Source organism: Uranotaenia lowii, chromosome 3, assembly GCF_029784155.1.
Source record: "Uranotaenia lowii strain MFRU-FL chromosome 3, ASM2978415v1, whole genome shotgun sequence".
Taxonomy (NCBI): Eukaryota; Metazoa; Arthropoda; class Insecta; order Diptera; family Culicidae; genus Uranotaenia; species Uranotaenia lowii.
The window spans coordinates 144468801-144483297 of NC_073693.1; the positions used below are offsets into that span (position 1 = coordinate 144468801).

At 38.1% G+C, this 14497-nt stretch overlaps 1 protein-coding gene across 1 annotated transcript in view; it reads left to right on the forward strand.

Annotated features, from left to right (window-relative positions):
- The first annotated feature begins 891 nt into the window (after positions 1 to 891).
- Positions 892 to 14497, forward strand: part of LOC129754733 (cyclic nucleotide-gated cation channel alpha-3) — a 708907-nt gene continuing 695301 nt past the window's right edge. Inside the window, exon 1 of the mRNA XM_055750948.1 lies at positions 892 to 1244. The gene's annotated coding sequence lies outside the window, so the exon portion shown is untranslated. The remainder of the gene's footprint in view (positions 1245 to 14497) is intronic.

A 14497-nucleotide genomic window follows, 5' to 3' on the forward strand; every position in this document is an offset into this window, starting at 1 on the left:
GAAATTCAATCGTCCCAGTGGATAGCAGAGAATTGGAATGGCTCTTACGACAAATTAAAATGAATAATATCGAAAAAGTGACCTAGAGTTTATCAAATGATCGGATCAATTTGCAAATGGGTTTCTTTAACATCGCAAAAAATAGTGCAGAAAGTGTGAAATTTTCATCAAAGCACAGTCGCTTTCAAGATGGTTTTTGACAGTGAAAAATTGTGAAAATCGTCCCGGTCGTGCTAGGGGGAGGCAAAAGGGAAACGTGGATTTTGGGATTTCGGTTCCCCTCTCGCGCGATTCAATATACTGGTGCTGCCTTCTGCGAAGAAAACCAACATTGGTGCGTTACTGTAGCTGTATGTGTATCGGTGTTTTTGTGTGCAAAGCAACGTTTGCCAGAGAGAAAATCCGAAATCTCTTTTTCCCTAATAATCACCCGAAACGTAATGAGGTGCATAAGAATTTGACCATCGGCATTTAGGATGCTGTTCGGTGTTATTTATTGGGCTGTCGTATTGCTCCAACAACATGGAAATCCCATAACGACAAATAACTACTACGAGAAGTTTTCAACAATCCAACTTTGTGGCTAGAAGCGTTGATGCTTACGGGAAACGGAACAAACTATTGCAGCCCTCAGAGCAGAAATCTCGAAGTCGCTACCGGAAAAGTTGAAAGCAACGAACCATAAGAAAAATGTTTTATTCAAAGTTCTGCGATGGAAAAAGAAAATTTTCATATGCAGCTCCTACCTACATACAGCAGTGAGAAAACTTTAGCAGACTGATCTCCTCCGGCGAACTTGGAGAAGTTTTTTTCCTCTGTTCCTTCTGGCAAAACTAAAGAGCAAAGTTTCACATTGAAAATCACGCGTGTGTGGCTGTCTGTGCTCATGAAATCCCAAAATAAAAAACAAAGTCTGAAGAAGCTGCTCAAGCTTAGCGTGAAAGTTTTGATGTGGGGAAAGCCGCCGTCCCTGATTCGGGCATGAAAATTTGTGTTCGATGGAGCAAAAATATCCAGCAATGATGTCTGTGCCAGTCAATTTCGAAGGACCACACGTTTTGAGTGGATAAAGAAAGCCAAACGGGGAATAATCGCTGATCATACAGCTGGCTGAGTGTACCCAGGGAAAGTTTTCTTAAAGCATTCTAATGCTGAGCAGATTATGCTACTTCCCTAAGCCAGGAACATATATCGCTTCGTATCCCTTCTGGACGTCTGGAAACCATGGATCGTTATCAGAGCACGTAAGTATTCGCCGCGTCTGAATGATACCTACATAGAAAGTTATAAATTATATTAGTGACATGCTGATTCGCGTTCGTGCTGAGAGAATTGAGAACGAGCGTAGTAGATAGGACCTACCAACCTAATGAATTTGTGGTTTTGGCTCGTGACCGTACGAGCACCGACTGGACCGGTCACAGATATCGGAAACAGATCAGCAAACAGTGTTGCTGGGGATGCATGTTGGATTAATTATTTAAACACTTCCGGAAGCGATTTTAAAAAGGTTCACCATTTATATAAACATAGATTAAGCTAGTAGTACAGAATTTCACGACAAGTAGCTGCCTTTGAATGAAATTGATGTATGTTTGCTTCTCTGTTGTGAGAACTTCGCCCAAAACGAAAAAAATACTTGACATAAAAATTATTAAAAAAAAAACATATGGAATTGAAATACATAGGGTAACGGACCTATTTTGGACCGCTTTGGGAAGTGGCTATGCTATTTTCTGGCATAAAAAAGCATATGTTACAATTTTCGACTGCTTTATCCGTTCATTACGAAGATCAAGGCTTTTTCTATAGAAATATATCGTCGTTTGTTGCAATGTAACAATATTTCAGTCTAAAAACAGTCTTCAGACTAATCCAACTGCTAAAAAAACTGTTAATAAATTTAAAAAAAAAAAAAAAAAAGTTTCTTCGATCATTACTATGGTCAGTCACCGGGTTTCTATTTTGGACCACCCTTTGGACCTATTTTGGACCACCTTTAAACTAAATAAGTGTTTTTTCTAAATTTTGCTATATTTCGACAGTAATTGATGCGCAATTATGCGAATTATTCAGTTAATTTTGTCTTTTCTTATTATTAAAGACTATAGTCAAGTTTTGTTTGTTCGATAAGAATAGAGTAAAAACAGTAAAATTCCTGTTATCTAGTGTGTTCCAAATGTTATGAAATCTCGACGAAATTTGTTCTGCAGTGTTCAATACTGACCACTTGGCTTATCTTTAGCATCAATTTTCAGAACGCAAATCTCCTTCAGGTGACCCAATGATAAGTTGAGAAAGTCTGACATCATGAACTTCGCGACTTCAATTGATGCATTTTGACTTCCAAAACCTTAGTGGATTTGGTATGGCCTCAGTTCTGTAGATAAATTCAAAAAGAAAAAAATTTGCGAGATTTATGCCATCTAAAAGCCAGATTTTTCACAAAAAATCAGTTTTAAGTTTGATGCTCACTTTGTTCTAGGATAAAATGTATCGTTGGAGTAATTTTCCAACGGTTTTTTTTTAAATTGCATAACCACAGGGGCTGAAAAATTAAATTTTTAGTTCTAATATGAACTGAGATATTTCAACTGTTACAAAAATTACACTAGTTGCATATTTGCTGATTTGTTGTCGTTTTTTCGTATATTTCGTTTCTTCTACCTACCCAAGTTGTTTTACTCGAAAATAATTCCTGAATGCACTAATTTTACTGGCAATCCTAAATGGTTTAAACTTTAAGACCAAACTTTCAATAATTTTTCATGAAGCATAAAAAACAATGACTTAATAAAAAATTGGTGCAAGTCCAAGTTTTCATGTTTTGAGGCTTCTTTAAGCTGTAGCTTTTAACAACTGCTTATCAAACAGTTGCCATTGATGTAGATTGTTAGATTAACGTGATTCACAGCATAGAGCACAAAAAGTAAGTTAAAACTATGATTGGCTTGATTTTATACCGATTAAAGTGAACCTCGTCTAATGACGAGTTTGGGCTTTGGCGAATTGAATCAATAAAATCATTCTTAAATTCCAAATGTTATTCATAATGAGTGATTGAAATAGTGGGCATAATTCTTTCATATCGTCGTACAACGTCCTATTACGTTCATGAACATTTAACAGCAAGTTTAATACCCAGGTTATGTTAAGTGGTCCAAAATAAGTCCCTAAGGAATAAAGTAGGACCTTTTTTCGACATGGGTCAAATTGCTATTACAACCAGTTATTTTGCTTTTTCGAGCTTGCAAAATAGTTTTCACTTGTTTTATCATAGCTGCACCCAAAATTCAGCCTCTGTGCCAATGGCGTGTAGTCAATTTCATAGCATCATTGGTACAAGAAGATAACGCGACCGGCACTGATTCGATTTGCGCCCACCGGCATTAACCTCCCAGCGCAACCGAATTGCGTATGTCTGAATGAAACAAAATAAAAACGTTTTCGCGTCCCTCCCCATCGCATCACAAGCCGAAGAAGGATGGAAATAAATACCGGCCAACACCAGGCAGCCAGCGAACCGAGCACTGTGCGTGTGAATGTAGCAAAAGCAACAACAAAAACATCCTTCTAATTCAATCCAAGGGCAAACACGGCTAAGCTGTGCGTGTGTATGTAGCAAAAGCAACCACAAAAACATTCCTTCAATTCACCGGCAAACAACACCGGCCAAGCTGCCCGGCTTTAGCAGCTGTGTATATGTAGCGTGTGTATGTAATAGCAGGCAGTAAGCAAAGCACAGTTCTCATTCAATGGGTTTCCCGTTCCTTCACTCCCGTTCCCTTTCCCGTTTCCAACTTAAGACAAAGGAATGCATTGAAAGGAGGCCAAACGCCGGGAAGCCGCCGTTGTACGTTTTTTGTGATTGATCGGTAACAGAAACCATATGACAAATATACCTCGTCCTGCATGAAGCTCGAATAGTACACTGGTTAGAATGTCGGATTGGCAAGACGATACAATTGGTGATGTGAGTTCGATTCTCACTACAGCGCTGTGGTTTTAAAATTTTATTTTCTTGTTTCTGGGATGAATTATCCAATAGGAAAGAAATCCCATAAAATGTTTTTCTTGTTTCGCTTGAATGTAGTGGTCATCATTTTGGTTGGGAGCCGAGTCCTTATGCCAGTTACGGTTTTTCAAACATACCGTCTTCGGCACAGTGCACATTTCAGAGCATTATCGGCACAGAGATTTGCTAAAAAGGCATTGGATTTTTGCAACCTCTTCTATGGGTGCACCCAAAATTCAGCCTCTGTGCCAATGGCGTGTAGTCAATTACATAGCATCATTGGTACAAGAAGATAACGCGATCGGTGCTGATTCGATTTGCTCCCACCGGCATTAATCTCACAAGTTAACCGAATTGCGTATGTCTGAAAGAAACAAAATAAAAACGCTTTCACGTCCCTCCCTATCGCATCACAAGACGAAGAAGGATAGAAATAAATACCGGCCAACACCAGGCAGCCAGCCATCCGAGCACTGTGCGTATGAATGTAGCAAAAGCAACAACAAAAACATTCCTTCAATTCAACGGCAAACAACCAACGGCCAAACTGCCCGGCTTTAGCAGCTGTGTATATGTAGCGTGTGTATGTAATAGCAGGCAGTAAGCAAAGCACAGTTCTCATTCAATGGGTTTCCCGTTCCTTCACTCCCGTTCCCTTTGCCGTTTCCATCGCAAGACAAAGGACTACCTTGAAAGGCGGCCAAACGCCGGGAAGCCACCGTTGTGCGATTTTTTTGTGATTGTTCGGTGGCAGAAAGCCTATGACAAATATCCCTCGTCCTGCATGAAGCTCAAATACTACACTGGTTAAGACGTCGGACTGGCTAGACGATATAATTGGTGATTTGAGTTCAATTCTCCCTACGGGCGCAGTTTTTTTTCTTGTTTCTGGGGTGAATTATCCAATAGGAAAGAAATCCCATAAAATGTTTTCCTTGTTTCGCTTCAATGTAGTGGTCATGCATCATTTTAGTTGGAAGCCGAGTCCTTATGCCAGTTACGGTTTTTCAAACATATCATCTTCGGCACAGTGCACATTTCAGCGCATTATCGGCACAGAGATTTGCTAAATAGGCATTGGATTTCTGCAACCTCTTCTATGGGTGTACAAGAGTTTATTAAAATTTTCGCTTATATATTTTAATAAAATCTTCCAATTTTGCATTTTAAATTTCAAATGTTTTAAGATTTGTTCCAAAAAATGAAAATTCGCAAAATTTTGATGAATAAGTTTTTTAACCAAGCATTATTTAATCAGCTATAAAAATAACTGGCAACACTGTTAAAAATTTGTAAAACACTTTCTGTTTTCTGAATGACTATTTTCATCGAAGACAGAGTGCTGTTTTGAGTTTAGGAAAGAAAGTATCGTTAAATTAGTTACAGTTTCAGCATTATATTGTTTTTCCTTCAAAATTAATTTCTACTTTGGCCATAACTGTTTTAATAGATAATGAATGTGAGTAGCCGTTTGTGCAGTATGTGAAAGAAAAAACAACTTTTTGTTATGAAAAAAAGAAGAAGTTATTTCGATGTGTTTCCATGAAAATTTTAGCCTTTTATCATCAAGATTTCGTTTAAAAAAATGTTTTAACCCCTTAATGCATGACTTTTTTTAAACGAGAATAACAATTATTGAGTCAGAGAAATAATAACATTTTCATTCGAATTACACAACTGGACAGGTTTTCAGCCGTTATTTTGAGTCTTATAAGAGTTACAGCCCCTCGAAATTGAAAAATAATTTTTGAAATAGTTAATTTATTTATAAACGATTATGCAAATTTCTACCAAACATTGTTTATTAGGTACAGAAAGATGTTTGTGATTGATTGAAGTTAAAATATTTGTTGAATTTATTATTTTCTTTCAATCAGTTGTTTTCCAAAAAACTACTTAAAAAAATTAATTAATATGATTTTTGCAATTTTCTCATGCTTTCTCGATATCTCACAACATATATCTACATTAAAATATTTTGATTAGGAGATATTAGGATTTTAATAAGTTCAATTGAATGATTAATGGCATTTCGGTGAACTATACATTCTAATAGGAAGAATATCAAATGAAAGTAATAAAAAATTATAGACGGATAGATTAGATTAGGAAGCATGAAAGGTGTTTAAAATGAGCCAAGAGATTTGAGAAAACTTCTTGCCGCACAAGACCATTTGTCCCACACCGTATTATTGTCTAGAAGAAGCAATCCGTCTATAATTTTCATTACTTTCATTTGATATTCTTCCTATTAGAATGTATAGTTCACCGAAATGCCATTGACCATTCAATTAAATCATAAAAACCAGCGGTGATAATCTGTTAACACAAGATTTTAATAAGTGTTGTTTTTAAAAGACACTATGCATTATGCAGTCATCACAACGTGTTTGATCGACATATAAAATGCCTTAAAGCATTTATTTTTATTTTAATATGATTTTTGAATATAAAACGCACTTTAATCATTAAGAACCAGAGCTTTATTTAACTTTAAAGACATTAAAGTTTCTTAAAAGCTAATTTACATAATGATATCCTTATTCAAATTTTATTGAACATTTCAATAGCTTTCATGCAGCTTAGAATTGCTTAGAATTCTAAGAAAGTAATTTGCCACCGATTATAGCCTAGTAACATTTCTGGAACATAGAAAAATTGAATAAGAAAATCAATTTTGCGGTTTTATTTTATTTAAAATTGAAAAAAAATTCTTGTGTGTTTTGTTCGTTTATCATAAAATTTTTTTTTTTTTAGAACCCCCGATCGATTTTTTTCGTGAATAGAGCGTTGGATAGGAGAGAGTTTCCTCTAACACGTGGCCAATTTTGAGAGATGCAGATTTTTTTCTTTTTATTAGTTAAAAAAAAAAGACATCATGTATCACATACGGCTGGAATAGACACAGAGTTAAAAAAATTAAGACATCAAATCTTGATTTATTTGTAAAATTGTTAAAATGTGCTGTGTCTCAGAATTTCTTCCACTTTCTTAAAACCCGAGTGAATTTCCCTAACAAAATATTAAAAATTCAGACAACTCTGATTCAATAGATTCCTAGTATTCTGAAGATTACAGTAGTATAGTTTTTTTCTTGTAACTCAATAAATAAATGAGATATTGCATGGTAAATGTGATGTACACTATGAAAATCGATGAGAATTTTTTGCTTTTAAATTACGTAGTTTGCACGATTTCTTCGAATTTATGTACAATGAAAAATTTAAAATAACGATCAAAGAGTTAAAAACTCACTCCAATATTCTAAACCGATTTTAACGATGAGTTCAACCATTGAAAAATATGGCTGAAGTCGAGGTAAGTTTTCGAAAAAACTTAGAATTTAATTTATATCCCATGATTTGGAGACAAGTTCTAAAAACTAAACTATTCACTTCAAGTTATTCTACAAGGGAAAGTTTGTGAAATTCGGGTCAGTGGTAGGCAAGTTATTGTTATCTACCCGACTCCCTATTCACTGTATCACTGTATACCCAAGCTATCAAAAGTCCCATAAAACAGGTAAAAAAAAAGTTAAATGCCTTAATAAAACCATTGGTAAATAAAGTTACAAAAAAGCTTACTCAGTCCAGTCATTGATATGAAGTACGTTCTATGTAGCTATCTCTTGTATGTTTTTGAATAATGTTTAGATTTTGTTCAAATGTTTAGATTTCGTTCAATCTTCATAGCTTGTTTTTTTTTCAAATACAGAAACGTCGTTGTCATGCTCTTTCAACGTATTGTTAGGAGGCCCCGAAAAATAGTTATGGAAAAAACTGGCAAATGTATGGAATTTATCAAAAAATCATATTATTCTTAAAATTGACTAGAAATAAAATTATGAGAAAAATATGCACTGATGCATTTTAATGCAACAAACAATATTTGGCTTTTCAACACCGCTAAATGAAATATGCAATGGGTTTTATCTCGATTTAAAACTAAAATTTGATGATTTGTTTACCCTGTGTGGCCTTTTTTCTTTGTGATTTTGTTAAAAATTCAAACAAATTGACTTTTCATCACAGAAATACGAAGTATTTTAGATCATTTATCAAACGTTTAACATAGATAGAAGAAAATAGTACATTGCTTGCTCTCAAAAAAAGAGGGACAACGATGAAAATTTTTTTTGAATGCTCATTACTCATGGTTCAGATCCGAAAATCCAATGCAAAAAATAGTTTCCGATGAGCCTGAAGAATCAATCTTCAATCTGAAGCCCTTTTCCAAAAAAATCGATATCGACGGAGAAATTAATAATTTTGATTGCTATTCCATATAAAACTGACAAATTTTCATATCTATTTTTAATGGTATGCAAGCATGCTGTGTACATACACGGAGCTTTCGAGTGAGGTTAAGCGCAATGGCCTACCTGTTATTTTCCATGTACTATGGATGCTTTCGTTGAAGAAGGAAAAATTGACTGCTGCGATTTATTTTGGCTGCAAATGCAGTGAAGCATGGCTCAGTGATTTTTTAGAACAGTGATTTTAATTAATTATCGGTGAAATACCTACCCACGCATATCAGCGAGATTTCTAGTATAATCTGAAACTAATTTGATACTTATTGATTTTTCGGTCATTTTTGAAAGTCTGTAAAATCTATGTTCTTTGAGCAAAAAATCATGAAAAAATCTGTATCCTTCAATGTCTGGTCGATTAGTCAAAAGTTTGTGTTTTACAGACAGGAGAAAGAGCAGTTTAACAGTCAATTGAACAGCGTGGTTGAGAAAATTCCGGCGACATTCAAATCCACTAAGGCGACTTCAACGCAAAAATTGAAAAGACATACACCGTCTTAGCCGTTTGAGGCTTTGCAGATTGGCTTCAATAATCAGGACTTTAAGCGCATCATGGAGCGCCATGTCCTAGGACAGATGAGCGAAAACGGAGAGCTGTTTGTAGAATTTTGTGGCAACAACAACATGGTGATCGGTGGATCGCTCTTCCCCCATCGACCAGCACATAAGGTCACTTGGGTATCCCGAAATGGCCGAACAGAAAATCAAATTGACCACATCTGCATCAGCCGAAAATGGAGAAGGAGCCTTCTTGATGTCCGCAACAAACGAAGCGCAGACATTGCATCTGACCATCACCTCGTCCTTGGCGAGATACGACTGAGTGTTGCGCGTGTCCAACGGCGCGAGGAGAAAGTCGGGTGTCGATACGACGTCCGCCGGTTTTAGAATCCAGAGGTGAAAAGGGCATACGTTGAACAGCTAGAATCTCGAGCCTCGGAATTGCCGACAGACGGAACAGTCGAAGAACAGTGGTGTGGAATCAAGAATGCCTTTATCACGACGAGCCATGGTACTCTCGGTAAAGTTTGTGGAAGAAGAAGTGAATGGAAGTCGGATGAAACTTGGAGGATGATCGATGATCTGAGAAATGCGAAAGCCGGAATTGAGCAGGCATGTACTGGGTCAGCCAAAGCAGCCGCCCGCTTACGATATGCGGAGTTGGAAAAGGCAGTAAAAAGAGCTTGTAGACGAGACAAGAGAGCCTGGACAAACTCCCTAGCCGAAAAGGGAAAAAGAGCCGACGCCAATGGAGATATCCGATTATTTTATGACATTTCTCGCCGCCTTAGTGGTGCAAGGACTAATGCAAGAATGCCGCTGAAAGACCGAGCAGGTCAGTTATTGACCGATCGAAAAGATCAGCTCAAACGATGGACAGAGCACTTCGAACAACTCTTCCGAGTCACGAATAGCGATGGCCAACAGAACCCGCAGCTCGAAGCGCCAACAGTAAGCCTCATAAATGGCGTCAACTTGGAAGCGCCCTCGCTGGCTGAAATAGAAGCGGCAATCAAAAACATGAAATCCAACAAAGCACCTGGGATCGATTGCATCCCTGATGAAATGCTGAAAGCTGACCCTGCCCTGTCAGCACAAACGTTGCACCGTCCTTTCGCTGACTTTTGGGATACTGCAACATTCCCGGCCGACTGGATGCAGGGTATACTCGTAAAGGTTCCGAAGAAAGGAGACCTGGGAGGCGAGGCATAACGTTGATCTGTACAACCCTCAAAGTACTCTGCAAAGTGATCCTGAACCGGATCCAGGAGGAAATCGACGCTACACTCCGACGGCAACAAGCTGGATTCCGATCCGGACGATCATGTGTGGACCACATCACAACGCTACGAATCATACTGGAACAAAACAACGAATTCCAGGACTCTCTTCTGCTGGCGATCGTTGATTTCGAAAAAGCATTCGACCGACTTAACTATGAAAACATGTGGGCGGCTCTAAGGCAAAGAGGAGTACCAGAGAAACTAGTCCATCTCATCGAAGCACAATACGAGGCATTTTCGTGCAAGGTCTTTCACGACGGTGTCTTTTCCGAACCAATCCCGATAACTGCTGGAGTGAGACAAGGATGTATCTTATCACCGCTACTTTTTCTAATCGTAATGGATGAGATTCTGACTGGATCGATCGACTGTGCACCGAACCGAGAATTGCCGTGGAATCATTCAACAATGGAGCAACTGAACGACCTTGACCTGGCAGACGATATTGTTTTGCTCGCCCAAACACAACCGGATATGCAGATCAAACTCGACGACCTCACCGAAAGTTCCAAGGCAGCAGTTCTCAAAGTCAATGTCGGAAAGACCAAATCGATGGAGATCAACACAGGAAATCCCTCCAGTTTCATCGTAGCTGGGCAACAAGTAGAGAAAGTGGAGTGCTTCCAGTATCTTGGTAGCCAGATAACGCCTGATGGTGGTACCAGGAAAGACATCTAAACCCGGATTAGAAAAGCCCGATTTGCGTTTGCGAGTCTCCGAAACATCTGGCGTTCACGCCAGATCTCTCTACGAACAAAAATCCGAATCTTCAACTCAAACGTCAAATCCGTATTGCTGTACGGGTGCGATACTTGGTACACCTATGCGGTGACGACGTGAAAACTGCAAGTGTTTGTAAACCGCTGCCTGCAGAATATCATCCGCGCTTGATGGCCTGGCAACTGGATCTCGAATGAGGAACTACATCGCCGGTGTCATCAAAAGGCGCTAGAAATCGAGATTCGGGGACGTAAGTAGAGATGGATTGGGCACACGCTGCAAAAAGATGAAAACGAGATTTGCAGAGAGGCGCTAGATTGGAATCCAGAAGGTCATCGAAGAAGAGGCAGACCCAGAAACTCGTGGCGGCGAAGCCTAGCCGCTGAAATCCGAACTGTCGACGAGAATCTTGACTGGGACCAGGTGAAGACGCTGGCTCCGGATCTTCAACAGTGGAGGTCTTTTACCACGGCCCTATGCACCGGAGGATCGGCGCGGGATCATTAAGTAAGTAAGTATGTGCGCCGCACTAGCTTACGAACGGAGTTAAAGTGCCTTTTCAACCCCTAATTCCTCTATATTTTGTTAATAATCCAGAAAATCACTAATTTAGACTTAAAAATTTTAAACAAAGAAAGACCTAAATTGTTCGGTTTTTTCTGAAGAATCGAATGAAGGTTGTTTGAGCCACCGCACGCTGTGGAAAATGGAGAAGTGGCTGAGTTTTCCCTCAATTTCCCTACATTTTTCTATTAGTTAATAAAATGTTCGGAATTGAAATTTTTCAACGAAATGAGACGTGATTTTTTTCCGAGGAACCCAACGTAGCCTATTTGAGCCATCGCACGCATTGAAAACTGGAGTTATGGCTGTTTTACCCTCAATTTACTTATATTTCTCAAATAGTTTGGAAAAAGCATGTTTGGACTTGAATTTTTTTTAATCAAATGAGACTTATCTTATGTAATAACAGCCATAACTCCATTTTCCAAAGCGTGCGGTGGCTCAAACAGCCTTCATTAGATTTCTCTGAAAAAATCACACATTATAGGTCTTTCTTTGTTCAAAGTTTTAAAGTCTAAATTAGTTTTTTTTTCTGGATTGTTAACAAAATATATGAGAATTAGGGGTTAAAAAGGCATTATAACCCCATTCGTAAGCTCGTGCAGATCTGAAACTACGTCCAATGGATTCTCCGGACATTTTTATTAAAGGAAAGTATTTTTTCATAGATTTGTTTTGTGTAGCAGGGAAGATATTGAATTGCTTTGCGGCTTATACACTTTTTCCCCATTGTGCACTGTTTCTCTTTTTCCTTAACCGATTTGTTAAAATTGTATACTTTTGGAAACCTTGTTACAGTAACAAGCTTAAATGTAGTTCTCAGGAAATGATTTGGAGCAATCATTTATTTTTAAAGTTATTCAAAATCCAAGAAAAAAATTTAAATGCAAAACTTTGGAAAAAGGTTGTGGATTTTTCAAAAGTTTAAAAATCTCACTTCTTGTACTCTCTATGACATATGACATAACTTTAAGACGATATTTTTTTTTTGTTTAGATACTACTTCGATAATAAGTTTAAATACTTGAGAATACAATTAGCTTAAATTTCAATATGTTCAGGTAACCAAAAAATAATTCACAACAGCTCACTATAAAAAAATTAGGGAAAAATAATAAAACCTTGTTGAAAAATTATAGATAATTTAAAATTTTTTATAATACTTGTATTTGAACAATTCGTTTAAATATAATTTTCAATTGTTATTGAAATTAATGTTTAACTAATTTTTAACTAATTTATCTAATCCAAAAATAATCATCGCTTTTTACCGAGTAGATTTTCCTTCCAACAATTCTGGTTTGCCGTGTTTTGCAGTGACTATTTGACTGTTTTTCCAAAGTGCCTATCTCTCATCCTTTGTGTGTATGTGCGTTTTTGTATGTGTCTGGCTGTCACATAATGTCTGTATAAGGTGAACAGATGCGCTTGCTCTGAGAAGTCAGAGAGCATATTAACTGCTCCAGGATGAAACTGCTATCCCCATCTCCGGAGGGGATTGTGTGTGGGTATATATTTCTGTGTGCGCGATTGTATGTGTGAGAGTGTATGCTGCGTATACGTTCGGTTTTTTTTTCTGTGGTGAAGAAGAACTCTTCACGACGACGATACACACGGACGGGCTCTCCAGCTTTCGTGTCTCCCAGCCAGTGCCGATTGTCATCCTGGCGTTTATGTTCAAACCATTTTTCCATCCAAACCCCACCGATTGCTTATCGAAGGGGCGCTCTGATGCTGCTGCTGTTGGTTTGGTAGTGAACTGTGGGTGGTGGTGAGTTTGGTTAGGTTTTTTTTGGGAGGTGGGGTCTTAATCCACTTTCGATGTATTGGTGAGAAATGTTCTTTGTTTTTTCTCCTTCTTTTCGTATGATGTTGTTGCTGTTGCTGTCGTTGGAGGAGTTGGGGTTGTGTTGCTGCTGTTGCCTGATGATGCTGATGCTGCTGCTGCTACTGCTGGTATCACTGCCGAGGCTATCAGTCAGCGGGGGATTTTGCTGATATACTTTTGGCTGCTCGGCTGACTGTAGTAGAGGATATTGCGAGTTTATTATAAGCGGAAAAATTACGAGCCAGATTGTAGAAGCAGTTTTTTCCCATGAGTAAAAAACGACTACCCCGAAAACTGCACGAATTTCGTCGTCGTCGTCGGGATGCTGGAAAGTTTTCTTTTTGCAGATCTTTTTATTTTATTCCTCCGTAATCAGAAATGATGGCAAACCAACAGCAGCAACATTCGGCATCAGTAGTTGTAAGCTTCTGGCATCCGCTGGGAGAGTGATAAGTAATATCAACAGCAACAGAATCAGCAGTGAGCTCTGGGAGATGAAATGAAAATGTCCAATTTCATGCATCTATATTCTGGAAAATTTTAATTGAAAAAGTTTTCTTGCTGCGATCACACGATTTTTCTTGTTGGTCGTGTAGGACTTTTTTTTCGGTGTCCTCATCGGATGCTTTTGTGTACCTTCCTACATGTGAGGAACATGGAACATGTGTCTCGGATTCTGTGCTGCCGCAGAGCATGTGTGTTGGTACCTCGACATCAGAGCGAGTTTGCCCTTCACATTCCGGGGCACCTTATATCTGATGGTTCAAAATTTTGTGTGAGAAGCATTCTTTAAAAAATACATAAAAATAAAATAAGCACCTCTCCGAGAAAATGTGCTCAATATTAAACAAAATTGGCACACACATTTTCAGTCACTCTGTGTTGATTTTCTGTGCCTTTCAGGGTAGCGATATGAACCCAAGAAAAAAGAAGCCGAAATAAAACGCAAACTTTGCTCTTTTCAGATGATGAAGTATAACTGCAGTCATGATGGAGCAAAGTTTTGGTTCATGATATTTTTTTTGCTACCGTCTACTCAGTGTATCTAAACATTACGCTCTCATGGTTTATGTGTTTTCTTACCTTCTTTCTACATTAGCCATGGCGGATTTGGTGTTTGACGGAGTTTGATGCCTCCATTGTTTTACGACTTTTGCATAAACTTTTTTTTACCGGATAAAAATTTCAAGTAATTTGGACTAATCTAATAACTGGGCATCCTCCAATCCAGCATTTCAAATTATGATTTATGGATCCCATTAGGTGAGTTCGCG